Here is a 15,373-nt window from a genome sequence, read left to right on the forward strand (position 1 = left end):
CCATAATTGCTGAATCACATGTAAGTGGAGTTATTTATATCCGAACATTTTTTCTCCAGGTGTAAAGATTTTATCATGCAGTGTCATTGCTGCAGGTAATATTTCCTATAGGAAATACTATTTGTGTGTTATTAGAAAACGTCAAATAGGCAGAGTGAGTGTAGATTATAAGTACTGCACAAGCAGTACAGGAACTCAGTGCTGTATCTGGCATGAGGATGTTGCTGGTGGTGTGGAGAGGGATGGGAGCAGCACTACCACACTTTGACCAGAGTGAAACTTGCTAACAGTTGAGAGGCCACAGGTTTGGCCTGTGGGTTGGCTGACCAGAACCATGTTAGGTGCTATCAACACCCACACACAGCTGTGTGGGGCACTCTGTATCTGGAGCTGGTAACAGATTTATAAAGCAGCCAGTGTTTTACCTCTGCTTTCAAAATTCTACCCTGTTTGTATAAACACTTAGATTTGGGTTTCTAGTGTCAGGGATGGGCTCTGTCAGTGTGTGAGCTTTGCAGTCTTTCCTGTCACTTCTGGGCTGTGGGTCGGTGGCTGGGACAGTCTTCCTCTGATCTCAGGGTAGCTGGCAGGATCAAATGCCGTCTGTATCATCCTGGGACTAGACAGCAGTCTGTACTGAATTGTCTGAACTCAGCAGAGGAGATCAGATCCTGGATTTCCTATTAGTCCATTAGTCCATTAGTCCTAAAAGGTCTGTTTCTGCTGCAGCAGTTTGATATGCTGTGCCACCACCAGATGTGACAGGTGTAAGGACCAACCTCTGTCCCTGGTGCCCCAGTTCAGACTCTTTGCAGGCAGTTGTCAGTATGTCAGCCAGACTGTTTCCCTCCACTGCTGTCTGCCTGGTTCATTAGCACTCTCAGCCAGTTGCAAATTGGACAGTGTTTGGATTGGTACAATGGAGGGACATATGAGCTCCAAACCTTCCCTGAGCAACGGTTTCGTGGCCTGGCACGAAGGCTGTTCCCAGGACTGGCCTGGAGCCTCTCCTGGAGGGCCCTAGGGGATGATACCCATGTCACTGTTATTTGCTGCTTGATTGAAACTGCTTTTTGTGCTAACATCTCCACACTTCTCCAACCTTATTCTCGGGCAGTTTAGAGCTGTTTGACGGCTGCTGGAAATAAGTGCTGCCTGGAACACTCTGCTTCCTTCAGATCCTTTGGCCTATAGCTGCTGAGCTTCTGGACATGTGTGGTCTTTTCTCAGTGCTCTGCAGAGTCTACAGATTTATCTTCATGGTACAGGGAGGTTTTGCTTTATTTGGAGGGGAACAAAAAAAAAAGTTCATAGATCAAAAGTCAGAAGTCCTGTGACAGCCAGGTGCTTTTAATTTGAATGTCCTTACGCTGCTGTGTGGCCTTTAACTTCTGTAGGCAGAAGGCAAGTGAGAAGGTATCTCCACCCAGACAGAGTACTGATAGTTCTGATCTGAGGTTCTCCACACCTCAGATAAAACTCCTATGCTAAAGTGGATGGCTTTTGCCTCCACAGCAGCAGAGGGCACAGAATCAGATCCAGGCTGGACACTGGTTGTTCATGGCGACATCAGTTTTAGGTTTGGAATCTGTTTTTCTTGGTGTTTATCTGTATATTGTGGCCTGATCCAGAGCCCACTGAAACGTTAAAAATAAAGCTTACTGGTGGCTTACAGGGTTTAGAAGCCAGACAGTCCAGGTCTCAGGGCATTCCTGATCTGTACTGGGTGGGCAGAGGAGGGGTCTCCTTTTAGCCAAGTGCAAGAGGTTGTGTGTGGTGGTTTTTTTTTTATAATGCAAAAAGAAATTAATGAAAACCAAGCTTTGGGAATGTTTTCAGCTGTAGGAGAAGCTTTTGCTCAATGAACAAAGGACTGTAGAGAGTCTGCTTTCCAGTGGATTTGTCTCCCATCCATGTTTCCAGTGACAGGCTTACAGGTGGGAAGCAGCGTGGAGGTGCCACTGGAGCCCTATGTGTGTGCCTTGCCCAGTTTACTGGTGCCAGGCTAAGTTTGTGCCTCTGTGTGGGTGAAGTCAGCCAGCAAGGGAAGTGGGATGGGGAGGAAGAGACAGCTACAGCTATTTCCAGTGTCAGTGTGGAGCTGCCGAGTGGCAGCAGTCAGCAGGGATGTTACTCTGGAGTGGGAGTCAGGATATGAGGGGTGAGGGAACAGGGATGGAAGCTGAGAGAGAATGGGGATGGGAGAGATGAAGATACTCTCCCTCTCCAGTGGAGGATGTGGTTCCAGCAGAGAGGAAAGGACATGGAGATGGGAGTGCTAGCTCGGAAAGCATCTGGGGATTACTGGGAAGTGCATCCTCCCTCACCAGAAAACCTGTGTTTGGGCCTATGTCTTGCTGGTGGAGACCCCTGCATGGGGCTGCTGTAACCCTTGCTCTGTAAATGGGGAGGATTACTGACCACACCTCTGCCCTGCACAGCAGGCACCTGTGTCAGAAATGAGCAGTCACACAGGAGTGTCTGAAAATTAAAGTCACAGCCCCGGCATTGTCTGAGACTGGGTCCTGGCTGGGCTGTCTCCATCTGAAAGAATCTGAAATTCATGTGGATTATCTGGGGCATTGCACAGTTTGGTTAGTACAGGTTAATTAAAAATTAAATACTGTATTTTGATCCTCTTTACAAACAAACCTTTTAAAAATTTTTTTTGGCAGAACCAACTTTTTTTTCCCCTGCATAGAAAATTCTTATTTTCTCAGAAACAGAATTCTCTTTCTGAAAATCTCCCCTACAGAAAATTTCCAATGAGCTCCAAATTTTAAACTTTGATGCCAGAAAATATCTAGCAGGCATTAGCAGAGGGTGACTCAGGGTGTAATGTATGATTTAATTCTGACTAGGGCAACATAGCCACATGAATTTGAGCAGGTTCTCAGCATCCCTAACTCAATATGCAGTTGGCAATCCACCAAAACACACATGCAGAACAGGGAAAAAGGTGTTATAACTACTTTCCAGTTTTGAAAGCTCAGTTCTACCCTGAGAAAGAAACAGGGAAAATATCATCACATGCACCATATCTGCTTCCTCTTACTGATTTCCAAATCCAACATGTTCATGTTACAAGAAAATGCTTTTATTTTTTATGTTTTTACCAGATAGTTTCACCAGCAACCAGTCTGATAGTAAAAGGTTTCGTCCTATTAGAAGCAGTATGCTGCAGAGAAAATGATCCAGCATTTTGCAGACTTGAAGTTTGTTCTGTTGATGCACAAGTAATAGTCTCCACTCCTTCTCCAACAGCTCTGCTGCTGCTTTCCTACTCAGAAGAGAGACCAGCTGGCTTTTCCCTTCAAAAGAAAAAGGGTTTGGGATACAAGCCTGTCTCAAAAGGTAACTTAAAGCCTGTTCATGGAAGCATTGCCCAATTTAGCACACATCCTGGGGGGAAAAAATAGGCTTCTGGACAGGAAACGTGGCTTTGCAGTGCAAGACAATGTCGCGTTAGCAAGGGAAAAAGATGGAGAAAGGCAGGTGAAGTGCTTCAAGATGTGCCAGCAGTTAAGTGTCCTTCTACAATGTGTTGATGGGTCTCTCCTTGTTTTCATATGGACTGTACAGGCTCATCTTTAAGGACTGGGGTCACAGGCTGTGATCAGGTATCTCAGACTTTGTGTCCTAAACATTGACTTAGTGTATGTTAAGCCTTCCCAGACACTGGAGTACTTTTCCCTCTCTATCTTCAGTGTGAACTGCTGCCTACCTTTGGTAAGATCTGAGCAAAAGGAGCAGCTCTGGTTCAGGTCTGGGTACATGGGGTCATGGGGCAGCACTTGCTCAGTAGCAGCAGCCCAGCAGTGCCCCCTCTGCACAGCTTAGGGGCAGAACTTGTGGTTTGAAACCTATGTGGATGCAGGTTTGCTCAAGTCATTGCTTGGAGCCTGAGAACAGTCACTGTTCATTACACAGTCACTGTCCCACCACTGCTCACTGAAAGTTCACCCCTTACCATCAGGAGATGGTAAGGGGTGAACAAATGGATTTACTGCTCTTCTTTAAGAGGAACTTCTTCCAGACACACCTGGAGAGACAGACAAAATTGGAATAAATATCCAGCCACAGACCCATCAGCATAAATTGCTGTCAAAGGCAATGAAAAGGCATTTTATTTATCATTAATTCCACTTCAAGTAGGAAGGTCAGGTTTCCTCTGCTCAGAGACAGCTGTAAATTTTTGGAGGGCTTAAATTTTTTTAAAGCTGAACCATTAGCTATTTAAAGAGATTAATTTTTTTTATACCTATAAAAATATTTGTTGCAGCTGAACTGAATTTGTTTGGGTTTGGTTTTTGAATCTTCAAATTCTTTGACTTTCATCTGCAACCTTAAGAATTCAGTGCAAGATGGGCATTAACCAGTGTCCTTACCAATGTACTTGATCCTGACTTGTGCATGTCTTTGATGCTGTTTGCCTCAGAGCCTTCTATTCAAGGCAAGACTTGAATTTTTAATGTAAAAGAGAAGCAGGAACAAAAAAAAATCCTTTTGGAATAAGAAAGAACTGCTGAAAAACCTCTTTCATGTCCTCTATGCATTATAAAAAGGGGAGAAAAAAAGTAGTCCAAAGGTTCTTTGCCCCCTTTCTTTGAAGGTCTCCTTTCATGATTTGTTCAAGAAATTCTATCCTAGTTTTTTGGGTTTTCTGTAGTGTGAGCCTTCCCCACAAAGAAACAGATGAATAACATTTCTCTTGTTTGTCATGACATAAAATATGAGGCTTCACATTACTGCCTTTCAGGTGCCATCTTGAGCTGCTCTTTGCACTTTGAAACAACACACAAAATCCTACTTGCTTTTCCTGTTGTTGCAGTCTTGGTTTTGCAGTCTTCATTTTGAGAGTGACAAAAATGAAAGTCAAAGTGGGATGACAGCATTGAGGACCCATTTTGTTTCTCAGAGGTACAAAGTTAGAAACACTCAGCATTTCACTGCTCCTGCAAGAACAACCAACCAGATGCTTCAGGAAGGAAGTTCTGTTTCTGCACAGTTGAACACAGTTGCAACCTCATAATGGCAAGATTTCCACCTGAGCTGCTGTTGGCAGTTCTGCAATGCTCAGTTAGCCTGTTACCTTTTCTAAATGTATAAATATAGATAGGGATTTAAAAAGAAAAAAGGTAGAAAGTAATAGGAAGTTAGGTCATGCAGGGTGATATGCAAGCTCCAAGTGTTCCTTGTTTATGTTGTGTCTTTACACTGAGTGCAGTATTGCATAATGTCACAAGTGCAGAATATTTTCTCTAGCACAGTGATGCGTTTTAATTAAATTCACTGCTTAAAGTGCAGTTATTCATTAAAGGTACCCAGTTGTCCTGAAGGGCATGCTGACCTTTGATACACAATCCTCTGAAGAGGACTGTTAGGGATATGAACTAGAAAAACATAATTTCATGTAATTCACAGACAAAAAACCATTCGAGCAGTTGACTGCATCCATGTATACTGTTCACCTCAGGTAGTTCTTCTGACAGTTTCAAAGTGACACTTCACTGTCTCATATCAGCAAATCAAGACATGAATGTCCTTTGGTTTCTCTCTCACAGAATCTGGACTTTGGCTCTTGCAGCTGAGGCTGAGCCTCAGACCCCAGGCATCTCCTTTGGTCAGGGTGAGAACCCATGGGTGCTCCTGGTTAGTGCCTCACCTCTGAAGGGCGTTTTCATGGTGGGAGCAAGCAGATACAAAAGCTTTGCAAAATTCAAGCTGCATTTATCCACAACAAAGAATGTACAGTTCTCAGTTAACAATAAAACATTTATTCATTTCTGTGTTCTTATTTTTTGGTTTTTTTTCAGTGCTCAAGTGTTCTCTGTGTTGAGACTGAATCTTTCAGGGCCCAGTAGCCCTCTGACAGCAGATGTCTTCTTCCCTGGAACAGAGAGGCCCTGTTTTCTCCTAGGATCTTTTGCCCTTGTCAGTGTAAAATATCCTTTGCTGAAGAAATGTGTTTCTTATTTCTCTCATCTGCCCAACGTTCCTTTCTCTCTGAAATTTGTTTCTTCTTTTATCTTCTCAGATCCAGCACTACTAGTTTGATCTTGTTTTCTTTTGCTGGTATTATCCCATTGTCAGCCAATGACAGACAGACAAGAAAACTGGCTTTATCAGGAAGACAGTTTTGTTCTCCAGAATGACAAAGGGCTTGGCTTCTAATGTACTTTGCTGAACCTGTGTGTGGATAAGCAGGTAAAAGACACCGTGGTCTTTACTCAGCATGAGGAACATGGGGCAATAGGCAGTGAAAGAAGGTAAGAAAGCAAACACTTAGGTTTCTAACAAATAAATTTGATTCAAGGGGTTTCCCCACCTACTGAAAATGTCTATGAAGCTATAACAGCTCACACCACTTTGAAAAGTTAAACTGCAGCCCAAAATCTGGGTGTGCTTCAATGAGGGTAAAGGCTTGAAAAGGTTTTTTGGTTTCATCAAGATAATGTAATCTACTATCTAGGAAATGGTGATCAACAAAAGGCTGTCTTTGGGGGTTTTAAGTGTCTGCTGGTAAGTAAAGGAAGTGATATTTAAAGGTCAGAGCACTCTGTTGATAAGAGATGCACTGAAAGGGCAAAAACCACAGAGGACTTCCTGTGTCATTACAGCAGGTGCTGTATGAAGTTGAGGGAATAGCTGAACAAAGCAAACCACAAGGATGACAGGGTATTTAAAGTGAAATGGGGAAATAATGAGTCATCCCTATTTATCAAAGTGGAGGGAAAGAGATTTCTGTCTCAGTTAATTTCTCTGTGGCATATAAAGGCAGCCTTTAACAAAGGGGAGGAAAAAACCCAAATTCCATTTCATTTCCTTTAGCCCAAGCAACCAAAATCCTTTTAGGCTATGGAAGTAACCAATTATGTAACACTGTTACCAAAAATCAGTATTTTCCAGAAGTTTAATCTGCCTCTGTAATCAAAGCAATATGTTGCTTGGTTGTAAACAAATACATCTGTACTCAGGAGTGTTTCTCAGATGGCAGAGTTAAACAGCATTAGTGAAGCCCCACAGCTGAGGGCACGTCCTCAGCTCTGTGCAGTGCTGTGTGAGGACACCTGGACTCTGGGAGTTATGTCACCAGCACAGTGGCCTCGTGCTGCTCTCCTGGTCTGCACAGCTCGTGGGGCAGGGCAGGCTCAGGGGCTGCTCTGCTGTGCCCCACTGTGAAGAGCTGCTTGCAAGGCCTTGGACAGAGAGCAAGCACAGGGATAGATCATCTCCCTTTAATAGGTAATGTATTGATATGGGAATTTACTGGATTTGGTGTTCCATATTGGAAGTTTGACTTCGCAAAAGGAACGCTTCTTTGGGGGAAGACCATGCCAATGCACTTTCCAAGACGTTCTTGTTCTGTGTGGATTTATGCTTCAGACCCTCTGATATGTTAAGTGACCTTTTGACCTTTTTGACCTCTTTTCCAAAGAGCCTTTAGGCAAGCTCTGTTGCTGCTTACTACTCTGGTAGTGAACCAAGCTGTGCACGGTGGATACCTCAGGTGCCCAGCTCTTACACGGGGGATGCTCTCTGAAATAATGGTTCTTAACAGGGCAGGCTGGTGCTGTGAGGAGAGCTCCCTCCTCATGGAAACTGTCCACATGGTCTGTTACTGGCTGTCTGTTGGTAGGAAGACAATCATCTTGCAAGAAATGGAGGTCTGATGATGTGCACAGTGTGAGGTGTGTGTAGGGATAGGTTAATGTTGACATCATTAGTGCTTGGTTACCTAGGTGATGGATCCTGCTGCTATAGTAACCTGCAGGCTACGTTGCTCATCAAAGATGAATTTTAACAAACAGGATTGTTTTAAGGTGTTGGTGCCCTGTCTGTAGCTCTTTTAAAATTTTTTACAGATGTTGTAAAATGAGACTTTGGACTACAGGTTTTATTCCCCATTTTTTTCTTGGAATTGCATCCTGGAAAAGACATGATGTTTACGCCCAATTATTGAGCTGAGGATAGAGACTTTTGAAGAAAAGTAATGCTATTGCTTATCACCTTCTGAACTCTTGCCTCTTAGGACCATCCTTCACTATGGAAGATAATATTTTGATGTGTATCCAGAGGAGTTTGAGCCAACTCTCTCTCTCTCCCTCTCTCTCAATAAAAACAGACTGTAGTATGTTCATCCAGGGATACAACCTTATATGCTGCTGGGTGAGAGACTGTCATGGGTTCATACAGCAGCATGTGGTGGTGTGTCTTACTGAGATCTGCAGAAGATGACTCAGAAGTCAGGAGGACACCGAGTAGGAGATCAGTTCATGAGATTACAGGTTTTTCTTTTTGCTGACGATATAAAAGTTGTCCATGTGTTTTCAGGAACCCCACATTTATGTGCCATCTGTTGCCCACATTGTGTTATCTTTTCCACTTGGACAATGTAGATGATAGGAGGTTTTTTATTCTACATGGTGGTACTTAATACAAGAGATTTTTAAGTTCCTTGTGGCAGAGCAGGATGGGACAGAGGGAATAGGTCCTGATGACTTGTGGAGGGACAGAATGTATATCCTTCACAATCTGACCTGACTGAATAGACTTTCTGCTTTTTGAAAGTCTTTACCCAGGAGGAATAAAAATCTGGAAAAACAGGAATGAAATTAAGCCCACAAGTGATTAAAAATGAGACTGCCAACTTTCTGTCTCACCTGTGCAGGGCACTCTAGGCTTACCATGAAGACAGAGCAGGGCCAGCCTGTGCACCCCAGACCCCTGTGCACCACAAAGACAAATCTCAATGTAAATGGGGAGCCACAGAATACAGCAACCCATTCATCAGAGACAAACCTGTGGAAATACCCCAAAGGGTAACTCCAGTTATACTTGAAATGTCCAGGAAAGTGTTCTGATGTCCCACCCTACAGTACTGAAGCTTTGCCTGCTCCTGGCACAGCCATCTGAGCAGCTGCTGATGCAGCTGTGTAAGATGGTTTGAAAAAGCCTGAGAAGAATATATCTTCATGGCACTCCAGCTGTAATATAACATGAAAATATTGCCTCTGGGCATTAACAAGACTTTAAATGCTCTACAGACCAACATCTTCACTGGCAGAACAGGACTAGCTGTGTCCACATGTCTGCCAGCTGATGGTTTCTCATATGTGGGATTAAAGTAGAATACACATTCTTAGGAGCAGTGGTAGTTGGTGGGTGGGGATACAATTTGAAAGGCCTTGAAGCCAGAAACACAGGAATGGAGGCTGCCATTAAAGGACGCTCTGTGCATAAAGTCATCTGGATTTGCTATGCACCACTACAGATAGAGAGTGCCTACAGAAAGATTGCAGTGTAGTTTGGGCATTTTCTGGTGAACTGGGGCATCTGCTTCTAATTTGTGTTGCCCTTATTCCTGGACAGAAAGGTGCCAAGCAGTGTAGGGGACAAGAATAGAGTGTAGGGAGCTTGCTTTAGTTGCATGATTATTTGGCCCATGTAATTAGCTGGATTAGAGCTAATCTAAGTATGTTTTTCATTGCTTCTGCATTGACACTATTGGCTTCTAAATGTGTTGGAGTCCAGTTGACCCCATGAGCCTCTTCTAATCAACGAGCAGCTGCCCTCCATGTCATGTGAGATTAGGCTGGTTTTCAGAGAAACACCACTGTTGAACATCATTGTAGGTGTCATCTTTGTTTCCTCTGTCCCTGGCACCTTCTGAACAGGAGCAGGGCAATTACTACATGTGGTTTAATTTGCTTGCTTTGGCTTTTATTTCATTTGGGCTGCAAAGCAGAGGGTACTTACATGGCAAGGGTGGATCAATTTCTGCCAGTTACTGACTCTGAGCTTACTTGAACATGTGCTGATGCTATAAATAAGAGAGGTTCTGTCTCTCACTGAAAGTTCTTTGTCAGCCATACAATACTGAGATTTATTAGGTATTAACTGAGTTACAGGTACGTACAGGATGTCACGTGTTGCTTGGAGAGCTGGCAGGTTCTTTCCATGTGACCTGATTTGCAGTAGTTTTGGGTACAACAAACCAGATGACTGAACTAAAGGATTATTCACTGATCATCCTCCCAAAAAGAAGGCAGAACTGAGGGTCTCCAAGCAGTTGTTTGGCTTGGGTTCTCAGTGGCACATTTGTGTCTGCATGTCTGTCTAACGTGCTGGCCATGGTTTTGTTGTTCTTCTTTTTTCTCATCATCTTGGTATGTATTTTCAGGAGTGCATTCAAAGGCAAGGCACCAACGGGAAGTACCAAATCTAAGGAACCAGGGCAAGGGGGAGGGTGCCTGCTGGGCAGATATCTTGGGCAACAATGGGGCATCACACAGAAGTTTCAATAGACAGAAAGGGAGAAAGGGGTAGAAGAGATTCAGGCTCTTTCTTGCTCTGTCCTACACCCTGTTAACATGAAGTTTCCATCTCTTAAGGATTATTAGTATTACTGTGGTGTCCTATGATTCCTCTTGGGTTCAAGATAATGGCAATTTTCTAAGTGTGTAACATAAAATCCTGAGATGTTCATTAAGATCTGCTAATTAAAAGAGACAACAGACTCATTTGGAGGATGTGGATGTCACGGAACACCACAGCTATTATCTCTGAGCTTTAAAAGCAGTTCTTCAACAGTCAAACTGCTGGAAAGAGATGACATTTTCTTTCCTCCTTCCCAGCCTAAAATCTGCTGGAGAACTGGTACTGGTGTTCAGTGTCATGTTCCTTTCTCTTCAGTGTGTTCTGCTCTTGCCAGAGAGCATCTTATTCAGGCTGAGTCAGGTCATTCACTCTCAGCAAACCCTGAAGAAGAGGAATACTGATAAATAAGAAAAATGTGGGGCCTTTGCTCACAGCAGGTTACTTGCATGATGGATGGGCATGAGCTGGTGAAAACTGGGGGCTGCTGGTGTAAGCTAATACACACCTCCTGAAACTCCCCAGCTCTGCTGTAGCAGACTAAAATAAGCATTTGTGCTCAGAACTGTAATTGCAGTTTCTGAGCACAAATTTCTTGGAGCCAGGCACCTGACACGGGAGAAACTGGAGTCAGTGGTGCTTCACTCCCCACATCTGGGGCTGGTACTGTGTTGCATCTGCACTAAGGGACCTCATGTGATAAGCCTGTTGGTTCAAACACTGCTTTGGCAGAGCTCATTATGAGGGAACTCTTGCCTGGCCCTGCCCAAAGATAGTTTTTGCCAGGACTACTGACTTCGATATATTAGGCCTTATGGCAACGGGGATATCAGCCAGCCTCCCCAAATCCCTTCCCACTCTTTTGGTTTTCAGGCCTCTGGCAAGGAGGAGAGTGCTTTGGTTTGTGGCTTTTCCACATCAGCTGACCTAGTTTGATGTCAGACAAGCTGACTATTTCAAGGTTGGTGCAGGTACAGCAAAAATCCCAGTTCCTGAACACAGAACTAGAAATGAGGTGACAGAAAGGAAAGGGACAGCAAGAGCTCAGATTAATTCTCTTGTACTTGGGGCTCTTTCCCTCTTTGGGGCTTTTGCGGAACAGGGGAAGAATGCAGCTGAATTCTGTGGGGCTGAGACCTCACACCCACTTTCTCCAGCAACTGCTTAAATCTACTCCCAGCCTTTTATCTTAAACCAGCATCTCCCCTTCATTCCCTTTCTCCTGCTTTTGAGCCTAATCTGTGTTTTTAACACTTGGCATTCATATGTAAAGATAAGGAATAGGGCCCTTCCCACCTCCTGGGCTTTCTTGGTTTACGGGCTTGTATCCTGTTCTTTTCACTAGTGCTTTCCCACCAACTCGAATGCCCTCCTTTCTGATCCCAGCCTTTCCAGAAGCCGTACAAAGTCAAAGTGTTTTGATTTGTGGAACCTCTAACATGTTTCCAGGTAAACAGTGGATACTGCTACAGTTCTGGTAATTTTGGTGTGCCAGTTATGTTCCCTGCTTATCCTATGACATAAAAATCCAGATTGGGTATTTAGGGTGCTGTCTCCAAGCCACCTTTTCTCTTCTTTTTCTCACTATCCCTCCCCACTTTTTGGCGCATCCTGTGAGAGGTTTTGGTGCCACAGCAGGCAACCAAATGCTAACAAGCCTCCTGGTTCTGGCTTACAGCAGTCCTACCACCAGAGGTTAACTAAATGTTCAGGTCAAATCCACCGTGTTTCTGGTTTGTGCCTACCTTTTGAAATGTGAATACTTTTTTTAAATACTGAATGGTGCTAAGTGCTGGCTTTTTATAACTGAGATACCTGGAGCTTTGCGAGTTTCCAGGAGGGAAACTAATCCAGGATAATTTTGACTATTAGGAGAAAATTACTTTCTTGTTATTTTTGAAGTACATAATGGTAATAGTTTTCCATTTACTGTCCTAGGTGGCTCAGGGCTTCCTGCTGCTACCAAACCATCAGGTTTTTTTCAAAGAAGAGAAAAGAGGCAACAAAAGATTCAATCCATGGGAACTGTAGCAGGGATTGACAGGTTACCCCAGCTGGTGCAGCATGAACATCCAGGAGTGACAAGAAATTCAGCTCAGTTCAGCTGTAGATGAAAGCTGTAACTTCCCATGGAAACCACTGGATTGATTTTCTATCTTTTGCTACAGGGAATTGCTTTACTTCATGCAATTATGTGTGGTAATTAGAAGTAAATTACAGAAGGAACAGCAGAAACCACGAGTGGCATTCTCCACGTTTGTGGTCTGTTCCTTTAAGAGTGATTATGATTTTTTTTAATTGTTGTGCTGGGTTTTTTTAGCCCAACCTATCACTTGCTTTCTATTCAGTTGATCAGGCATAAGAAGGGAAAATAAAAGTATGTTACAGAGTTCTGGTCTTTTTTTACAGCAGGCTGTCTAATACAATCCCTTACTGGAACTGCAGTAGAAAAGCAGAATGATTTAAGGACTCTAAAATTCACATTTTCTTCCACTCTGATATAGTGAGGGACTATTAATACACCAGGCAGACCTCTGAAATAGATGCAGCTCAATAAATGACAAACACATTTTGGTTGGCTCAGAATATATTAAGGCTGTTCTGTCTTTAATATTTGGTTTTTTTCCATAAGGTGCTTTTTTGCAAGGTGAGAAGTGGGAAGGTAGAGGACAGTTTAATAAAGCTTTATAAAGGTCCCAGTGATCCATTATTTGAGAAGTGCTATCGTGCTGCTATACTTAATGAAAGATCAGTCAAGTAAATTGTTCCTGGGGTTCAACTTAATTACATGCAAGAGAAGGAAACTTCGTTGTCAAGGACTAATAAAATATCAGATGTCTTTAAGGAAGTCAGTAAGGTGGCAGTTTTAAACTGAAACCTGCTTGCTTAAAAATAGAAAATTTGATCAAGATGTTCTATAAGCAGTGTGTCACTTCACTGCAGGGTAAGAGTTTTAAGCTGTGTTAGAGATAAATGTTGAGTTCATTGTCAGTGTTTATCCTCTAAGCCTCAGACTGAAGGGCCTGTGGCTGGAGGAGATTTCTTATTGAAAAATTCGTTTAGTCTGAAACTTGGCCTGTGATGACTAGGGTGATTTTTCTTAATGCTTGCAAAGCCATTTATCCAGCTATGTAATTGAAATCTGGAGATGCCACAGAACGACATGGCTGACTGATACTGAATCCTGAAATGTTAAATAAGTAAAGGCGCTTAACAGTTTAGACCTTTAATGTTGACCCATTTTATAATTATTTGGATGTTTTCCTGTACTTGTTCTGGGTTCATTGTTACACCGACAATAACCTGCCTTCCTTGTCAGTCCTGAAATTTTTTTTCATGGTACAGTAAAAGTAATATTCCAGTATTCCAGCTGTATTCACAAATACTGCAAACTGGTAGATTGTTTTGAGGCACTTGTGCATACTACCATTTATAAAAGAAAAAATAGTTTTAGAAAAGCATTTTTTGAAGTGCATTAACAGCATCCTGCAGGTTTCCTGCCCTCAAGAGGAGCAGTTTTTTACTTTTGGGGCCCAGTTCACGTTTTACAGGATGCTGTTCAAGCTGTGCCCAGGCACAAGTTGCAGAACCAGCAACCAGGGTGGGCTGTCAGGTGAGGCTTCCTGATGGGGAATAGCCAGGCTGGTCTGAACAGGCTGCTCCTGAGTTGTGAACAGGGGCCTCCCCCAACACCTACCCTTTGATGTCAGTCTCGCATATTTGATCAATACTGCTCTCCACTTAGAACAGTTGTGCTCTGGAGAAGACCCATGTTGATTCAGCAGTTGACAGGCCAGCACCTGAGCCACTGTCACTGCTGCCTGATGCTGTGCTGCTGCCTTGGCGTGGTGTGATGCTGCCTTTCAGTCTATTTGCCTCTGAGAAAATCAATAGACTAGTTCTATCAGGAGGTCTATGCTTATTTCTCTCAGTCTCTGTCACAAATGACCTAAATATTAGCAGAGGATTCTTTGCTCTCCTGACTGCAGGATTGTCCCACCAATCCCACAGACAGACTGATTGGGGATGGGGAGTTGGAGGCATGTTTGCCATATATGGAAAGAACAAACCCCAACTTTATACAACTTCTGCTTGTAAACTGAAGATTTTCGTGTCAGGCTTCTCTGCTGTTTATCAGATGTATTGAAAGACTGCATATCACTTTTCCCCAGCTGCATCCTGGCTTTAGATTTCCTGTCTGGGGTGAGAGCTGCCCAGTGGACCAGTGGTCTGGAGACAAAGGAGGTAACACAGCGTTTCTGGTGCAAAGAGCTGTAGCCAAACCACCTAAAAAGGGCAGGGCCCAGTCTGTGCCTGAGAGTGCCCAAGAGGGTAGAAAGCAGGATAACCTGGTGGTTCAAGAGGTCTGGGGCACAAGGATTTCTGCCCCTTTGCTCCTGTTCTGGACATTTGGAAATGCAGCACTTTATCTCTGTGAGAGATAAAACTCACAATTCCAATGTAACTTTTACCCACAGTTTGGGATGCTGGGAGGACCACAGGGCTCCAAATATTGAACAGTGGCAAGTCAGCACTATGAGCAATTGTTGCTGTGAGTCAACATTGAATCCCTGCCAGAGATGCCTTTTGCAAATAAAATTTAGCACTAATTTATCAATGGGTAAGTTTAAAACATGATGTAAACTACTCAGTACGTAATGAATCCTTCTGGATCAAAAGAAAATGCTCATAATGACTTTATTATAAATAAATACTATGTTTAAGGGGACCAAATCAATGTAAGGGTATTGCTATGTTTATCCACTCATAAGTTTGCTACTTTCCTTACTACCGGTGGCTGATAGAGAGGGTTTTGTTAATGTTTTTTTTTCCCGTTTTGTTACAAAACTGTCCACATGTATTCTTTAGCCTTGATTCCTGCTGTTCAGAGAGCCTTTGTGTCCACAGACACAGTTCTGCTGCTCAGCCGGCGTCCAGTGGCACAAGACCAGAATCAGTGGCACAAAAGCAACCCCCCCTCCAAATTCCCTTCTGC

At 43.4% G+C, this 15,373-nt stretch overlaps 1 long non-coding RNA gene across 1 annotated transcript; it reads right to left on the bottom strand.

Annotated features, from left to right (window-relative positions):
- Positions 1 to 5,754: 5,754 nt before the first annotated feature.
- On the bottom strand, positions 5,755 to 7,696 carry LOC113950648. Its single transcript, XR_003528830.1, has 2 exons — positions 7,469 to 7,696; positions 5,755 to 6,189 (listed from the first exon to the last, which is right to left on the bottom strand). It is a non-coding gene; the product is annotated as an uncharacterized LOC113950648 (long non-coding RNA).
- Positions 7,697 to 15,373: the final 7,677 nt, after the last annotated feature.

This window comes from Corapipo altera, unplaced genomic scaffold (assembly GCF_003945725.1).
Source record: "Corapipo altera isolate COAL_440 unplaced genomic scaffold, ASM394572v1 54, whole genome shotgun sequence".
Taxonomy (NCBI): Eukaryota; Metazoa; Chordata; class Aves; order Passeriformes; family Pipridae; genus Corapipo; species Corapipo altera.